We start from the raw sequence: 14019 nt of genomic DNA on the forward strand, positions 1-14019 counted from the left end.
CCATTGCTGTCAATCTCAAATAGAAATGGATCCTTACAAGCTGTATATTGGCTTAGAAAACCACACATTAACATTTTCTGTGTTAGATCGAATTTTTATTTACTTTGTTAAACATTTCTCAATTACATTTTCATCTGGTTCCAGTCCCACTCTAGAATTTTGTAGGCACTTCTAATCTACAGTGTGTGTGAAGAGGTTTAGCACTTTTTGGGGTGCTGCTGGGAACCCCAAGATTGCAACGTCCTGTCTGATTGAATTCAACTCAAATCTTCTTCCAGCCAGAGGAAAAGTTTATTGTTATGCTTTTCAGCTGGCAAGGATTCTTAAGAATCCTGCAATCTTAAAAGAGTATCGTTAAAGTTTATATAGTATAAAATATGATAAAACGTGTCAAATATGGTAACTAGGTGATTCAGGGTGGGATTAGGAAGCAGTTATTAGTCACTATTAAGGTATCTTAGAGGCCATTTCCAAAGATGATCTGGTTATGGTTTTAAATACTTCAATTTATTAGTTTTGCTTTTCTTGGAATTTGAACACTGAATATTGTTTTCTTGTTGTCAAACATGAATAATTTCTATATCTTGAGGTCCTTTCCAATTCAAATATTAGAAAGAGTCTGTACCTAGAGCTCCTTTCCAGACTCAGAGTCTGTACTTTGAGGTCCTTTTCAGCTTTGATATTCTGTGTTCTAACTTTCCATATTCTAAAATCTTTTCCAGCTAGGGCATTCTATATTATTCTAACATCAATTCCTGCTCTGAAATTACGTGTTCTAAGTCCTTTCTAACCTCGACATTCTCTTTTCTCTCTTCTACGGTTTCTTTTAGCCCTATGACTAAGATTTGCAAGAGAATAAGGATACATTAAGTGCTCAATACTAGAGCAGTTAGGTGACACAGTAGATAGAGTGCCAAGCCTAGAGTCAGGAAGACTCCTGACTGAAAGAGGCAAAATGATTTGCCCAGAGTCACCCAGCAAGTGTCTGAGGCAAGATTTGAATTCAGGTCTTCCTCACAAGTCCAACACCCTCTTTACTCAATTGCCCTTTTATTTTATTTGTTTTGGGCAGCTGGGTGTTGAAATGAATAGATTACTTGGTCTGGAGTCAGGAAGACCCAAGTTCAAATCCAGCTTTGAAATTTACTAGCTATGTGACCCTGGATAACTCACTTAGCCTCTGTTTTCTCATCCGTAAAGTAGGGATGATAATAATAGCACCTACCTCCCAGGGTTGTTATAAGGCTCGAATGATATAACAGTAGTAAAGTATAAGCTTAGCCTACTAGGTGGCACACAGTAAGTACTATGTAAATGTTAGCTATTGTTATTATTATTAATCTTGGGGATTATTTGGACATGAGAATTTTTTCTTAATAACCAGGCTAAAAAGCTGAGGACCAATATATACTAGGCCCCACATACAGTTATGGTTAACAAATGCTTATTAATTGTAATAAATCAAAGTGCACATAGTTTTATTCAGTTGAACGGTCCCAATAGCCCTTGAAGCAGCATTAGTTGGAAAATTTTGACAAATCAGTTTGATAAATAGTAATTGAACCATCTCTAAGAGGAAAGAATTAGATAGAGTAGGAGAGGAATGAGGACCGAGTTTTGGGTGGTAGCCACATGGGGAGAGCCTGGAAAAATAGAAGTTGAGTTAATTGAAAGTATATAGATATTCCTTTCATCAGATTACACCAGGAAAACATCAGAGAACTTGAGAGCTAGAAGAGATGTTCCAGATCATTTCTAGGCCACAATGAATAATTCCAGGAGGAATCTACTGGAGGACTCTGATAAGTCAGATTAATAAAAAATTCATAATAATAGGAACAACTGATGCTTATGTATTTCTATAAGCTTTGCAAAGTCCTTCCTTCATTCCCATTCAATTTTCTTAACAATGACATGGGGAAGGTACTTTTAGGCATTATTGACTCTGAAACGTGCACGTTCATCATTTCTTATTACACAATAGTATTCAACTACACTCATATACCACAGCTTGTTCACCTATTCCCCACTTGATGGGCATCCCCTCAGCTTCCAATATTTTGCCAATGCAAAAAGGGCTGCTATTAATATTTTTGTACATGTAGGTTCTTTTCCCTTTCGTATGATCTCTTTGAGATACAGACCTAGTAGTGTTATTGCTGGGTCAAAGGATATGTGCAATTTGGTTACCCTTTGGGCATAGTTCCAAATTGTTCTCCAGAATGGTTGGATCAGTTCACAACTCCACTAGCAGTGCATTAGTGTCCCAATTTTTCTATATTCTCTCCAAATTTATCATTTTTTTTTTTACCATATTAGCCCATCTGATTGGTGTGAGCTGGTATTTCAGAGTTGTTTTTATGTGCATTTCTCTAATCAAAAGTAATTTAGAACACTTATTCATATGCCTATAGATAGCTTTGATTTCTTCATCTGAAAATTGCCTGTTCATATCCTTTGACCATTTATCAACTGGGGAATGGCTTATTGTCTTATAAATTTGACTCAGGTCTCTATATGTTTGAGAAATGAGGTGTTTATCATAGATACTTGTTATAGATGGTTTCCTAGCTTTTTGCTTTCCTTCTAATCTTGGTTGAAATGGTTTCATTTGTACAAAAGCCTTTTAATTTAATGTAATCAAAATGATCTATTTTACATTTTGTAATGCTCTCTCTATCTCTTGCTTGGTTGTGAACTTGTAACTCACTTAACTTTTAAGAATTTGAATGCTAATACTGCTTCTAGGTCTGTATCCCAAAGAGAGTATAAAAATGGGAAAAGGACCCACATGTACAAAAATATTTATAGCAGCTTTTTTTTTGTGGTGACCAAGACTTGGAAATTGAGGGAATCCCCGTCAATTGGGGAATGGCTGAACAAGTTGCGGTATATGAATGTAATGGAATACTATTGTGTTATAAGAAATGATGAGCAGGCAGGCTTCAGAAAAGCATGGAAAGACTTAATGTGAACTGATGCTGAGTGAAGTGAGCAGAACCAGAAGAACATTGTACACAGGGTCTGCTCTCTTTGGTTTGTTTTTAATATAGATTAGTCATCAATTTATACACAGTTCTGTTTTTGCTAATCATTAAAAAAAATTTTTTTTGCATCACATTGTGCAGTCTTTTCACATTTACTCCAAGCCATCCTTCTGATTTTTATGATATCATTTTTTCCTTCCCATTATTATATTTCATTACCTTGATGGATCTGTGATCTCAAAGATATGAATGCTCATCCCAATGGTACACATCAGGACTTCCCCTTACTTTCTTATCTTGTGTCATTGTCTATGTCCTCACATAAATCCTCCAGATGGTTTTACCCAGTGTGCTAGGGTCCTGTCTCTCCCTATTGACATCTCCAATGGAATACATGGGTTACTCCTTAGTTATTGCTTGCTCTTGCAAGCCTACCTCCTTTTCTGTCTGGGTATCTCTCTGATCACATCCTTTATGCAAGTTCTTTTGCATAATTCTTGGTTGTTAATGAGTTGCACCCTACTCAGGAGGAGAAGCAAGGAGAGGATAAGAGAAGAGGGGTGAAGAAAGAGAAGAAAAGATGGGAAAGAGGAGAGAATAGGTAAGAAAAGGGGAGAGAGATAAAGAGAGAAAAAGGGGGAGAGGAGAAATATACTCAACATTTGTCTCTCCATTGTCTGTTGTATAACCCCTTAACTTTAATTCTTTGAAAACTATACTTTATGACTTGCAGTCATACAGTATAATGATGTTAAAATGATGGGCTTTGACTTCCAGTAAAGATGGCAATATAAAAGGCTGCAGAAGAACCCAGCTCACCCACATATACTCCAGATTGAATAATGATCAAGAATTCCAAAGAAAACCATCAGTAAGCTCCTTTGTTTAGCCCAGGATTGTACAAAAAAGAGCTGGTATCCATGAGTGCTGGAAGAAGGGTGCCTCTAGGAAAGCCAGCATGAGCTCAGATGAACAGGCTGAGAACCTGTGGTAAGTTATTGGATGAATACAGATCCATTTGAATATTTTAATATCTAGTGCTTGCTATATCCCAGGGCCTCTCACCTTTCTTTCTAAAAAAAAAAATTCATGATTATGAGAAAGGCCAAGGTCATTCATTGTGTCCCAGGCCATCACCACTCATTTCCGTTTTTATCTTGCCACAGGACCTCTATAACTCTGGAGGAGAGAGTGAGACTGACAATTCTGCCAAGCTCTGCCTCACTTAAATCTAATTCATATGCAAGTGAAGACATCACCTGTGATGTCATTGGTCCTCTTGGAGAACAAAGGCAACAGCAACAAACAAAAATTCATGATTTGTAGAAGCCTCTGGACTCTCATTTCTCATGCCTGACCTCTCTTTTCCAATATATCTTTTGTTTTTCTCCTTTTTGTCCATCTCTGTTTTGAAGTCATGAAATATTAAAGCATAAGTTGATTTCATTGGGTGGGTCTTAATAATTCAGGTATATAATACTTGAATTATATAATATTTATATATGTTTTATAGTATGTAAATTTTAGAATATATATAATTATACATGGTATATAATACTATAATTCATAAAAATTCTTTTATCTCCTCATCCTCTATAACATATATGTATATATATGCCATTGTTTAACATGGACATTGCAAAATGAGATGACTAAGTAAATGTTCCTTAAATGATATGTCTTGTCTTTTGAATCACCATGAAACTAACTACCATTTCCTTTATTTGCCTTTCTTCCCCCCCCCCCCCCAAGCTAGGCAGTGGGGTTAAGTGATTTGCCCAGGGTTACACAGATGGTAAGTATTATATGTCTGAGGCCAGATTTGAACTCAGGTCTTCCTGAATCCTTGGCTAGTGCTCTATCCACTGTACCACCTAGCTGCCTCCTTTATTTAGCTTTCTAAGGAGAGCCTGTAATCTTCCCATCCATTTAGCCATTGTCTCATTTTATCTTCTGGTTTCATTTGTAGGGAGAATATTAAGATTAATTTAATTCAGTTGTATTTGGTTGACTAACAAAAATATTCCTTATCACTAATCAATTGATCATACATCAATCAACAAAGTTTTTTAAGTGCTTGTTTTATGCTGGGCCTCTGCTAAGCAGTGGGCATAAAAAGACAGCAGTGAAAGTCTTTGTCCTCAAAGAGCTCAGAACGTGTTTGTGTGTATAAATACATATATATGCGTGTATGTGTTTATATATACAAACACACATGTATGACATATACAAACCAAATAGTACTTTGGGGAAAGAGTGTATTATCAATTGGGGGGGCATCAGGAAATGCTTCGTGTAGATAGGGGTATTTAAGCTGAGTCTGGAAGGAGGCCAGGGATTCTGAGAGACAGAGGTACAGAAACGAGTGAATTACAAGAATGACAAACAGCTGGAGCAGTGACACTGATATTGGAGATGGATTGTTGGCACATGTGGAATTGTGAGGAGGCCAGTATGTTTGGATTACAGAGTGAAAGGAGGAGAACAATGTATCAAAACCTTAAAGGGCTGTTACAAAGAGATTTAAATGTTAAAGGGGAATTTATATTTGATCCTAGAGGCAAAGGAGAGACATTGGAGGATCTCATTGAGTGGGAGGGTGAAATGTAAGACCCATACTTTAGGAAAATCACTTTGGTGACTTTGTGAAGGATGGACTCGAATGGGGAGACACTACCCAGGGGAAACAAATAGGAGGCTATTTCAGTAGTCCAGGTGAGAAGTAATGAGGCCTAAATGGAGATGATGGCTATGGGAATAGAGAGGAGGGGACATAAAGTAGAGATATTATGGAGACAGAAATGAAAAGACTGGCAACTAATTAGATATGAGGGACAAATATATTACTGCTTTTGGTTCCAATTTACCTTTCCATTTGTTAAGAATTGTCTTTTCTTCAGTTATTCCAGTGGAAGGGAAGACATATTTCTTAATTTTCTCTGTTGTTAACCCAGACTTAAATAAACCACTCTAAATAAAATTCTTCTGTTACTATATGGCTATCTTTAATCAGTGTGGATTCCTGAAGGGAGAGTTCATTTGGAATCAGAATACTTTGGTTCAAATTCTAGCTTTGCCACTTATTACCTGTGTGATGTTGGAAATCCTTTAACCTCACTGGGTCTCTGTTACCTTCATATGGACAGAAATGATTATTAATAATTAACGATTTGGGGAGATTCAGATTTTCTCTATCCTCATTTCAAGATTTCAGTCTCTGAAGGTTGAGTTAACCTTCTCAATCAGATCCCACCCAACCTTATAAGGAACCTCTAGTCTAAGGTGAATTGCATTCAATAAAGCTTGGGTGGAAACAGACTCTTTTGTTTAAATTGCCCAAGGCTGGGGGATGGTCTGGGTATAGAGATAGTCTTTCTGCCCAAGAGTGATGTTATATCACTCTGAGCTCCTCATTGGTATATTTCTATTTCTTTTTGTAAAGTCCACCTCTCATTAATTGTTAGTTAATAAGAGTTGATTGCCATCCTTTTGAACACTCCTCTTCCAAAAGAACATATAACCCACAAGCCCACTGTCATGATTGTCTTTGGTCTAAGAGAGAGATGGCCAAATGACCATCGTTTTACTAAAATGCTGATATTATTAATAAAATGATTAAATTATCCAGAAATTATGTTTTTGGAAATTTTTAAATCACCACAATATGTCGAATAAAGACATTGGACTATATAAACTGTAGAACAACATAAACTTTTCAGCCTCAAATCTATGATCTCGTGAACTTGGACTTTCCTTTATCAAATATTGGGCTTCCATTTTGAGATGACCTCTAATTCCCTTCTCTCTCTCCCTTTTAGATTTTGTATTTTTTTTTGAAATTCTTCTTAAATACTTAGTATTTAGCTAGTGTATTACTTTGAGGAATTGTTGGAAACTGGTTTATATTTATTTGAGAAGTGTGAATTGTTTTAAATATTTGTCTTTTTTGACTTACAGCCTTGGTTGCTGTTGTCAGATTTCCTTTAAATGGACAGCCTTCTGTCTTTTCAAGGGTGCCAGCTATTTTAAAAAAACCTGTTATTTATTTATTTTTAACATTCTTTTCTTTTTACATTTCAAGTTCCAAATTCTCTCCCTCCCTACCTCTCATCCCGTTCCTACTCACTGAGAAAGCAAGCAATATGCAAAATATATTTCCACATTAGCCATATTTTCCAAAAAAACAAGAATAATAAAGAAAGTGAGAACATTATACTTTGATTTGTATTCAGAGTTGATCAGTTCTCTCTCTGGAGGTGGATGGCATTTTTTTTCCCATCATAAATCCTTTGGAATTATCTTGGATCACTGTATTGATCAGAGTAGCCAAATCTTTGACAGTTGATTATCATTACAACATTGCTATTATTGCGTACAATGATATCCCAGTTCTTCTCACCTCACTTTGCATCAGTTCATGTGTCTTGCCATGTTTTTCTGAAACCACCTTTTCATCATTTCCCATAGCACAGTAGTACTCTATATGCCACAATTTGTTCAGTCATTCCCCAAATACTGAGAGATTTCCAATTATTTGCCACCACAAAACGATACAGTTCCTTCATCTTTTTATTTGATGCCTTTGGGATATAGGACTAGTAGTAGAATTGCTGGGTCAAAGGGTACTCATAGTCTTATAGCCTTTGTGTTCTAGTTCCAAATTGTTCTCTAGAATGCTTGGTCTAGTTCACCACTCCACCAACAGTTCATTAGTGTACCTATTTTTCCCTCATTCCCTCTAGCACTTGTCCTTTCTGGTAGATGTGAGGTGATTCCTCAGAGTAGTTTTAATTTGTCTTTCTCTAATCACTAGTGATTTAGAGCATTTTTATATGACTATAGATAGCTTAATACTGATGAGAATAAGGTTCAAATGATGCCTATTGCCTTACCCTCCCATCTCCCCCTCCACTGTAATAGGTTTTTTGAGCCTCTTAATGAGAGAGAATTTACCCCATTTTACCTCTCCCTACCTTCTGCACCCATTTTACTCCTCTTTCTCATCCCTTAATTTTTTTTATGTCCTTCCCTCAAATTCACCTTGTACCTGTAATCTCTGTCTATATACAAATTCCTTCTATCTGTACTGTTATTGATACAATTTTTAAGAGTTACAAGTATCATCTTTCCAGGTAGGGATGTAAACAGTTTAGCTCTATTGAATCTCTTGTTTTCTTTTCCCTTTTTACCTATTTATGCTTCTCTTGGGTCTTGATATTGGAGGTCAAATTTTTGATTTAGTTCTGGTCTCCTCCTTACGAAGGCTGGAAATCCTTCTATTTCATTGAATGACTGTTTTTTCCCTCGATGCATTATGCTTAATTTTGCCAGGTAAGTGATTCTTGGTTACAGTCCTTTACCTTTTGGAATATCGCATTCCCTGACCTCCATTCCTTTAGTGTTGCAGCTGCCAAATCCTGTCTGATACTGATTGTGACTCCCTGATATTTGACTTGTTTCTTTCTGGCCTCTTGTAGTATTTTTTCCTTGATGTGATAGTTCTGAAATTTGACTATAATATTCCTTGGGGTTTTTATTTTGGGGTCTCTTTCCTGAAGAGATCAGTGTATTCTTTCAATGCCTATTTTGCCCTCTGGTTCTAGGATATCAGGGCAGTTTTCCTTGGAAATTTCTTGAAAGGTGCTGTCCAGGTCCTCCTTTTGATAATGATTTTCAGGTAGCCTAATGATTCTGATATTGTCTCTCCTGCATCTGTTTTCCAGATCAGTTGCTTTTTTCCAATGAGGTATTTTACATTTTCTTCTATTTTTTTTTCATTGTTTTGAATTTGTTTGATTGATTCATTATGTCTCATAGAGACATTAGCTTCCACTTGCCCAAATCTAACTTTTAAGGTGTTATTTTCCTCAATTAGCTTCTTTTTTTGTTTGACCAATTGTACTCTTTAAGGAGTTGTTTTCTTCAGTGGATTTTTGTATCTCCTTTTCCATTTGGCCCATTCTACTTTTTAAGCGGTTATTTTCTTTTTTCAAGCTGTTGACTCTTTTTCATAATTCTTTTGCTTTACTCTCATTTTTTCCCCCCATTTTTCTCCTACTTCTCTTATATGATTTTTATGTTCATTTTTGAGCTCTTCCATAAGTTCTTTCTGGGCTTGAGATGACTCCCCATTTTTCTTTGGGGTTTTAGCCATAGGTGTTTTGACATTGTTGTCCTCTTCTGAGTTTCTGTCTTAGTCTTCCCTGTCATAATAACAACTTTATATGGTCAGATTCTTTTGTTGTTGTTGTTTGCTTATCTTTTTTGGCCTTTTTCTTTTCTTTTAAATTTGGGGTGGAAGGGGCACTGTCTCAGACTTCTTGTGCCAGTGGATGTAGGCCCTGGCTGTTTCCCTGGTGCTGCACTGATGTTGCCCTGAGGCCTGTGGAGGACCCTCATGTCTAGTGCTGGTCTGAGGTGGTGTGGTGGTGGATGGCTGGGGCTGCTGGAGGCTGTTGGGTCTGGCAGCTAAACTGGTGCTGAGCTGGGGTCCTAGTGGTAGTGGCATGTGCTGAGGCCTGGCTGGATGTTCCTGTGTTTCTCTGTGGCTATGCTGGAGCAAGTGGTGGTCTGGCCTCTGGAGGTTGCCTATTTGCCTGGGGCTATGCTGAAATGTGGTAGGTGGGTGCTGACTGGTGGCTGCCTCTTTGCTTGGGCACCGGTATGGTTGGCATTGACCTGTTTCCACCTGTTTTCCTGGTGCTCTGTTGTACCATAAGTAGGTCTGACTACTGGAGGATGCCTGTTTGCCAGGGCTACTCTGAAGCACGTGGTGGTTCTCAGAACTGGAGTCTACCAGTTCCCCTAGCTTCTGTTGTTGGCATTTGCCTGCTTCACCATGCTGAGGCTCAGGATCTCCCACTGGTTTGCTGAGGTGTGGTTTGCTGCTGTCTTGCTGGGATGCTTCCCATTCTGGACTGTGCTCCTCTTTCACCTAAGTGAGATGGACCTTTCTTGCTGATCATCCAAGCTGGATTGTGGGAGAGATATAGTCACTGCTCTCCTGGTTTGCATTGTGGTCTATATCTGGGAGGGCCCCTCTTCCCTTGTAGCCAGAAGCTCTAGCACTCTCTCTTTGCCTTGGAACTATGACCAGGGCTCCTGCTTCCTTGTGACCAACCCTCAGTTCTCCTCTCCACCCTGGAACTGTGACCAAATACTACACATGGGCAACAGAGTTGCCAATCAGTGCCAGCTGTATACAGTGCCAGCAAAGGGTCCCCTGTAATCTCTTTCTGACCAGTTTTCCTGCTGCTTCCCCATCTCTGGGATGGCAGCTGCTGATGCGACCACTGTTGCTGCCACTGAGTGTGTGGGCTCCCCATAGACCTCCCCAGTGTCATAAACTTCTCCTGCCAACCTCCTAAGTTTTCTCAGGTCTGAAAAATGACTCACCCTGAACTTTTGTTGGCTTTGCCACTCCAAAATATGATTTGAGGCATTATTTTAAAGTTGTTTGGAGAGAAATATTGAGAGAGTTCAGCTGGGTTGCCTGTAATTCCCCATCTTTTAGGTTGACTGCTTTTCAAATCTCTGTCTTACCTTGAAACAGTATGCCATACTTTGTGGAGGAGATAATTGAAGGTTCATGGCCAATGCTTCTTAATTTTATATGTATTGTATTCCAATTTTGCTGATAATTTTTCTTGTTCTTGTTGAGAAGTCTGCTTTGATTTGGATTTATTCCTCCTTAGTAGATCATTTCTGTCACCTGGCAGCTTGTGATAGTTTTTCTTCATCCTTGCAATGTTGGATTTTAAGGATAATGTATTTTGGAATATTAAATCTTCCATTTTTCCTGTTGGGGTCCTGTAGATATCTTTTTCTTTGTGTATCATCATTTGCTTTTGCTAGGCCAAGGATTCTTTCTTTGATGATCTCAAATTCTTTAATTTTTCTGAAATTTCTGAGAGGTCAGAAATTCTGAGATTGTTGCATTCAGGACCATAACTTGTTTCTCTATGTTTTCTAATTCTTGGGATAATTCAGTGATTTTCAGCACTTGTTTCTTTCTCCAGTCAATCTGTTCTGACTAGAAATCTATTCACTGTTATAATAAGACTTATTGGTTGGTTCTATAGTCTCTTTCAGGTTTTTCTATTCTTGTCTCTATTTTCTTCATGATTTCTTCCTTATTTAAAAAAATCTTTTAATTTTAGCTTGATTTCCTCCTGTGATTTTCTTTTTTTGCTTTCTTCAGCTTCATTTGGTGTTTTTGATTTTTCTTATTTGTATTTATTCTTACTTAATTTCCTTGAATGTGTTGTTTATGTATTTGAGGACATTACTTGGGAATTTATATATATATATATATATATATATACATATATATATATATGTATATATATATATATAATATCTATCTATCTATCTATCTATCTATCTATCTATCTATCTATCTATCTATCTATCTATTTTTTCCCCCATCTGTGTTTCTTCTTGTACTCTGCCTGGTTTAGGCACTCAATTTTAAAATATAATATTGAGAGGGGATTCTAACTAAGAAAGTGACATGAAAGTCTGTAGAAGAGAGCCCTGCTCTGCACACATAGACCATGTAGTTCTAATCCTCCCATTTTACAGATGAGGAAACTGAGACCCATGGAAATTAAATGACATGTTCAGGTCAAACAGGTAGAGTCAAAAGTGGTACAGAGTTGAAAGATTGATGGGGAAGGGTATAATAGAATGTTGGGAGAGGGAAGTATAGTTAGCAAATTGGTGAAGATCTGATTATTTTTTTTCTTTGAAATACCATCACTTTAATTTTGATATATGCCTTCAAACTTTTCAATATTCAGCAAAAAAAAAAACCTATGGAGATGGTTTGTATGACTCAAGGAGCCAATCCTCTTAGCTTGAGTCACTTTAGTGCTATCTATAGAAGTTAGGGGATCTATATGGATAAAGATGACAGGGTATTCTCTCTCCAAAATTGTTCTACACTTCTGACATACATAGTATCTCAAAGTATCTTCAAATTATCTCCAGAACATATAGTTTAGAAAAATGTGTTTACTCTTTGTTTGGAGAATGAAAGGTGCAGCGTTCTGGACTATGACTGCATCAGTGTTGGGAACTCCCCAACTGGTTTCCTCTGGGGTGGAAATTCCCTCTCCTGATACAGATTGACAATGAATCCATCATTTGAAGTCTATGAGAATTATAAGCATTCGTACATAAAATAAAGTGTTACATAGGGAGATACTTATTAATTTCAATTAGGATTAATTAAATGCCTCTAGTTGAAGGTGGGATTATTGGGACACAGCGACAGTTATGACTGGGACATTCTAGGAACAGATACTGCCAGTAGAGCCGATACCCTGCATCATCCTGCCCAGGGACAGCATTCTTTTCTATGGGGACACATTTCCTTATATTTTCTTCATGTTGGCAGTATCTAGTCTACCCAGAAGACTTTTGCTTAAGCTAGGCAGTCCTAGGTCCTACTACAAATTTATGCTATCTCAACTCAATTGGATCTTCAAGGATGCACATTGATTCTTTCACTCTTTTCTAATTAGGTGTGAATGGCACTCCTACCAGCTACTATTCTAAATGCTCTCTATCCTCATGCCTCCTACATCACCTCCTTCTTTCTCCCTGTCAGGAGAAGATCTTGCCTCACACTTCACTGAATAAATTGAGGTCCTTTGCCAATAACTTTCTTCTTCTCTTCCCCAGTTGCACATTTCAAATAATATCAACATCCTTGCTTATTCTTCCTTCTTTTACTGCAGTCTTAGAGGACAAAGTGTGCTTCACCTTGCTAATGCTAACTGTTCTTGGAAACAAATATTTATGTTAGTCAACAAGCATATTAAACACCTATTATGTTCCAGTTGCTGGGCCTGGAGACAGGAAGACCTGAGTTTAAATCCAGCCTCAGATACTTATTAGCTGTGTGACCCTGGACAAGTCACTTAATCTCTGTTTGCCTTAATCCCCTGGAGAAGGAAATGGTAAACTATTCCAGTATCTTTGCCAAGAAAACCCTATGTACTGTATTGGTGGCTATCGTCCATGAAGTCACGAAGAGTCAGACATGACTGAATGACTGAACAACAGCAAATGTTCCAGGCACTGCTCTAAGTACTAGGGACATGGAGAAAGACAAAAACTGGGCTGCTCTCAAGGAACTCATGCTCTAATGAGGGAAACAATTTGTAAAATAACTATTTCTATGCAAGGTATGTACGGAGTAGATGGAAAGTAATAGAAGGGAAGGCACTAGTTGCCAGGAATGACAAGGAAAGGCCTCCTGAACAGCTGAGACTCAAATTGAGTTGTAAAGGAAGCCAGTGACATGGAGAAGCAACAGTGGGGAGACAGAACATTCTGGTCATGGGATGGCACAATATGAATATGAGAGATAGAGTGTCATTGTTGAGGAGGGGTAAGTACAGCTGAATTATGGAATGTGTAAAAGGAATTAAAGTATAAGAAGACTGAAAGGTAGGAAGGGGCCTAGTTGTTATTGTCCAGTCATTTTCAATCATGAATCCATTTGGGTTTTCTTGGTAAAGATACTGGAGTGGCTTGCCCTTTCCTTCTCCAGCTTATTTTACAGATGAAGAAACTGAGACAAATGGGGTGAAGTGACTTGCCTAGGGTCAAACAGCTACTAAGTGTCTGAAGCCAGATTTAAACTCAGGAAAATGAGTCTTCCTGACTCCAGGCCCTGTGCTCTATCCACTGCATCACCTAGCTGCCCCTAGGAAGGGGTCTGGTTATGAAGAGATTTAAATATGAAACAGAGGAATTTATATTTGATCTTGAGGGTAATAGGAAGACATTGAGGCTCATTAAGCTTTATTTGTACTCTTGATCCCATCCCCTCCTTTCTTTTCTGAGTGTTTGATTCTTTCATCATTCTTTTTTCTTTCCCTAATTTTCAGCCTCCATCCATTGGTTCTTCCCTGTTTCCTACATGCATATTCAGCTCTTCTCTATCCTTAAAAAACAAACCAAAACCAAAAAATTCTTCACTTAATCCTACCAACCCATTGTATATCTTTCTTTCCTTCCA

This window comes from Phascolarctos cinereus, unplaced genomic scaffold, assembly GCF_003287225.1.
Source record: "Phascolarctos cinereus isolate Bilbo 61053 unplaced genomic scaffold, phaCin_HiC Scaffold_2;HRSCAF=192, whole genome shotgun sequence".
Lineage (NCBI taxonomy): Eukaryota > Metazoa > Chordata > Mammalia > Diprotodontia > Phascolarctidae > Phascolarctos > Phascolarctos cinereus.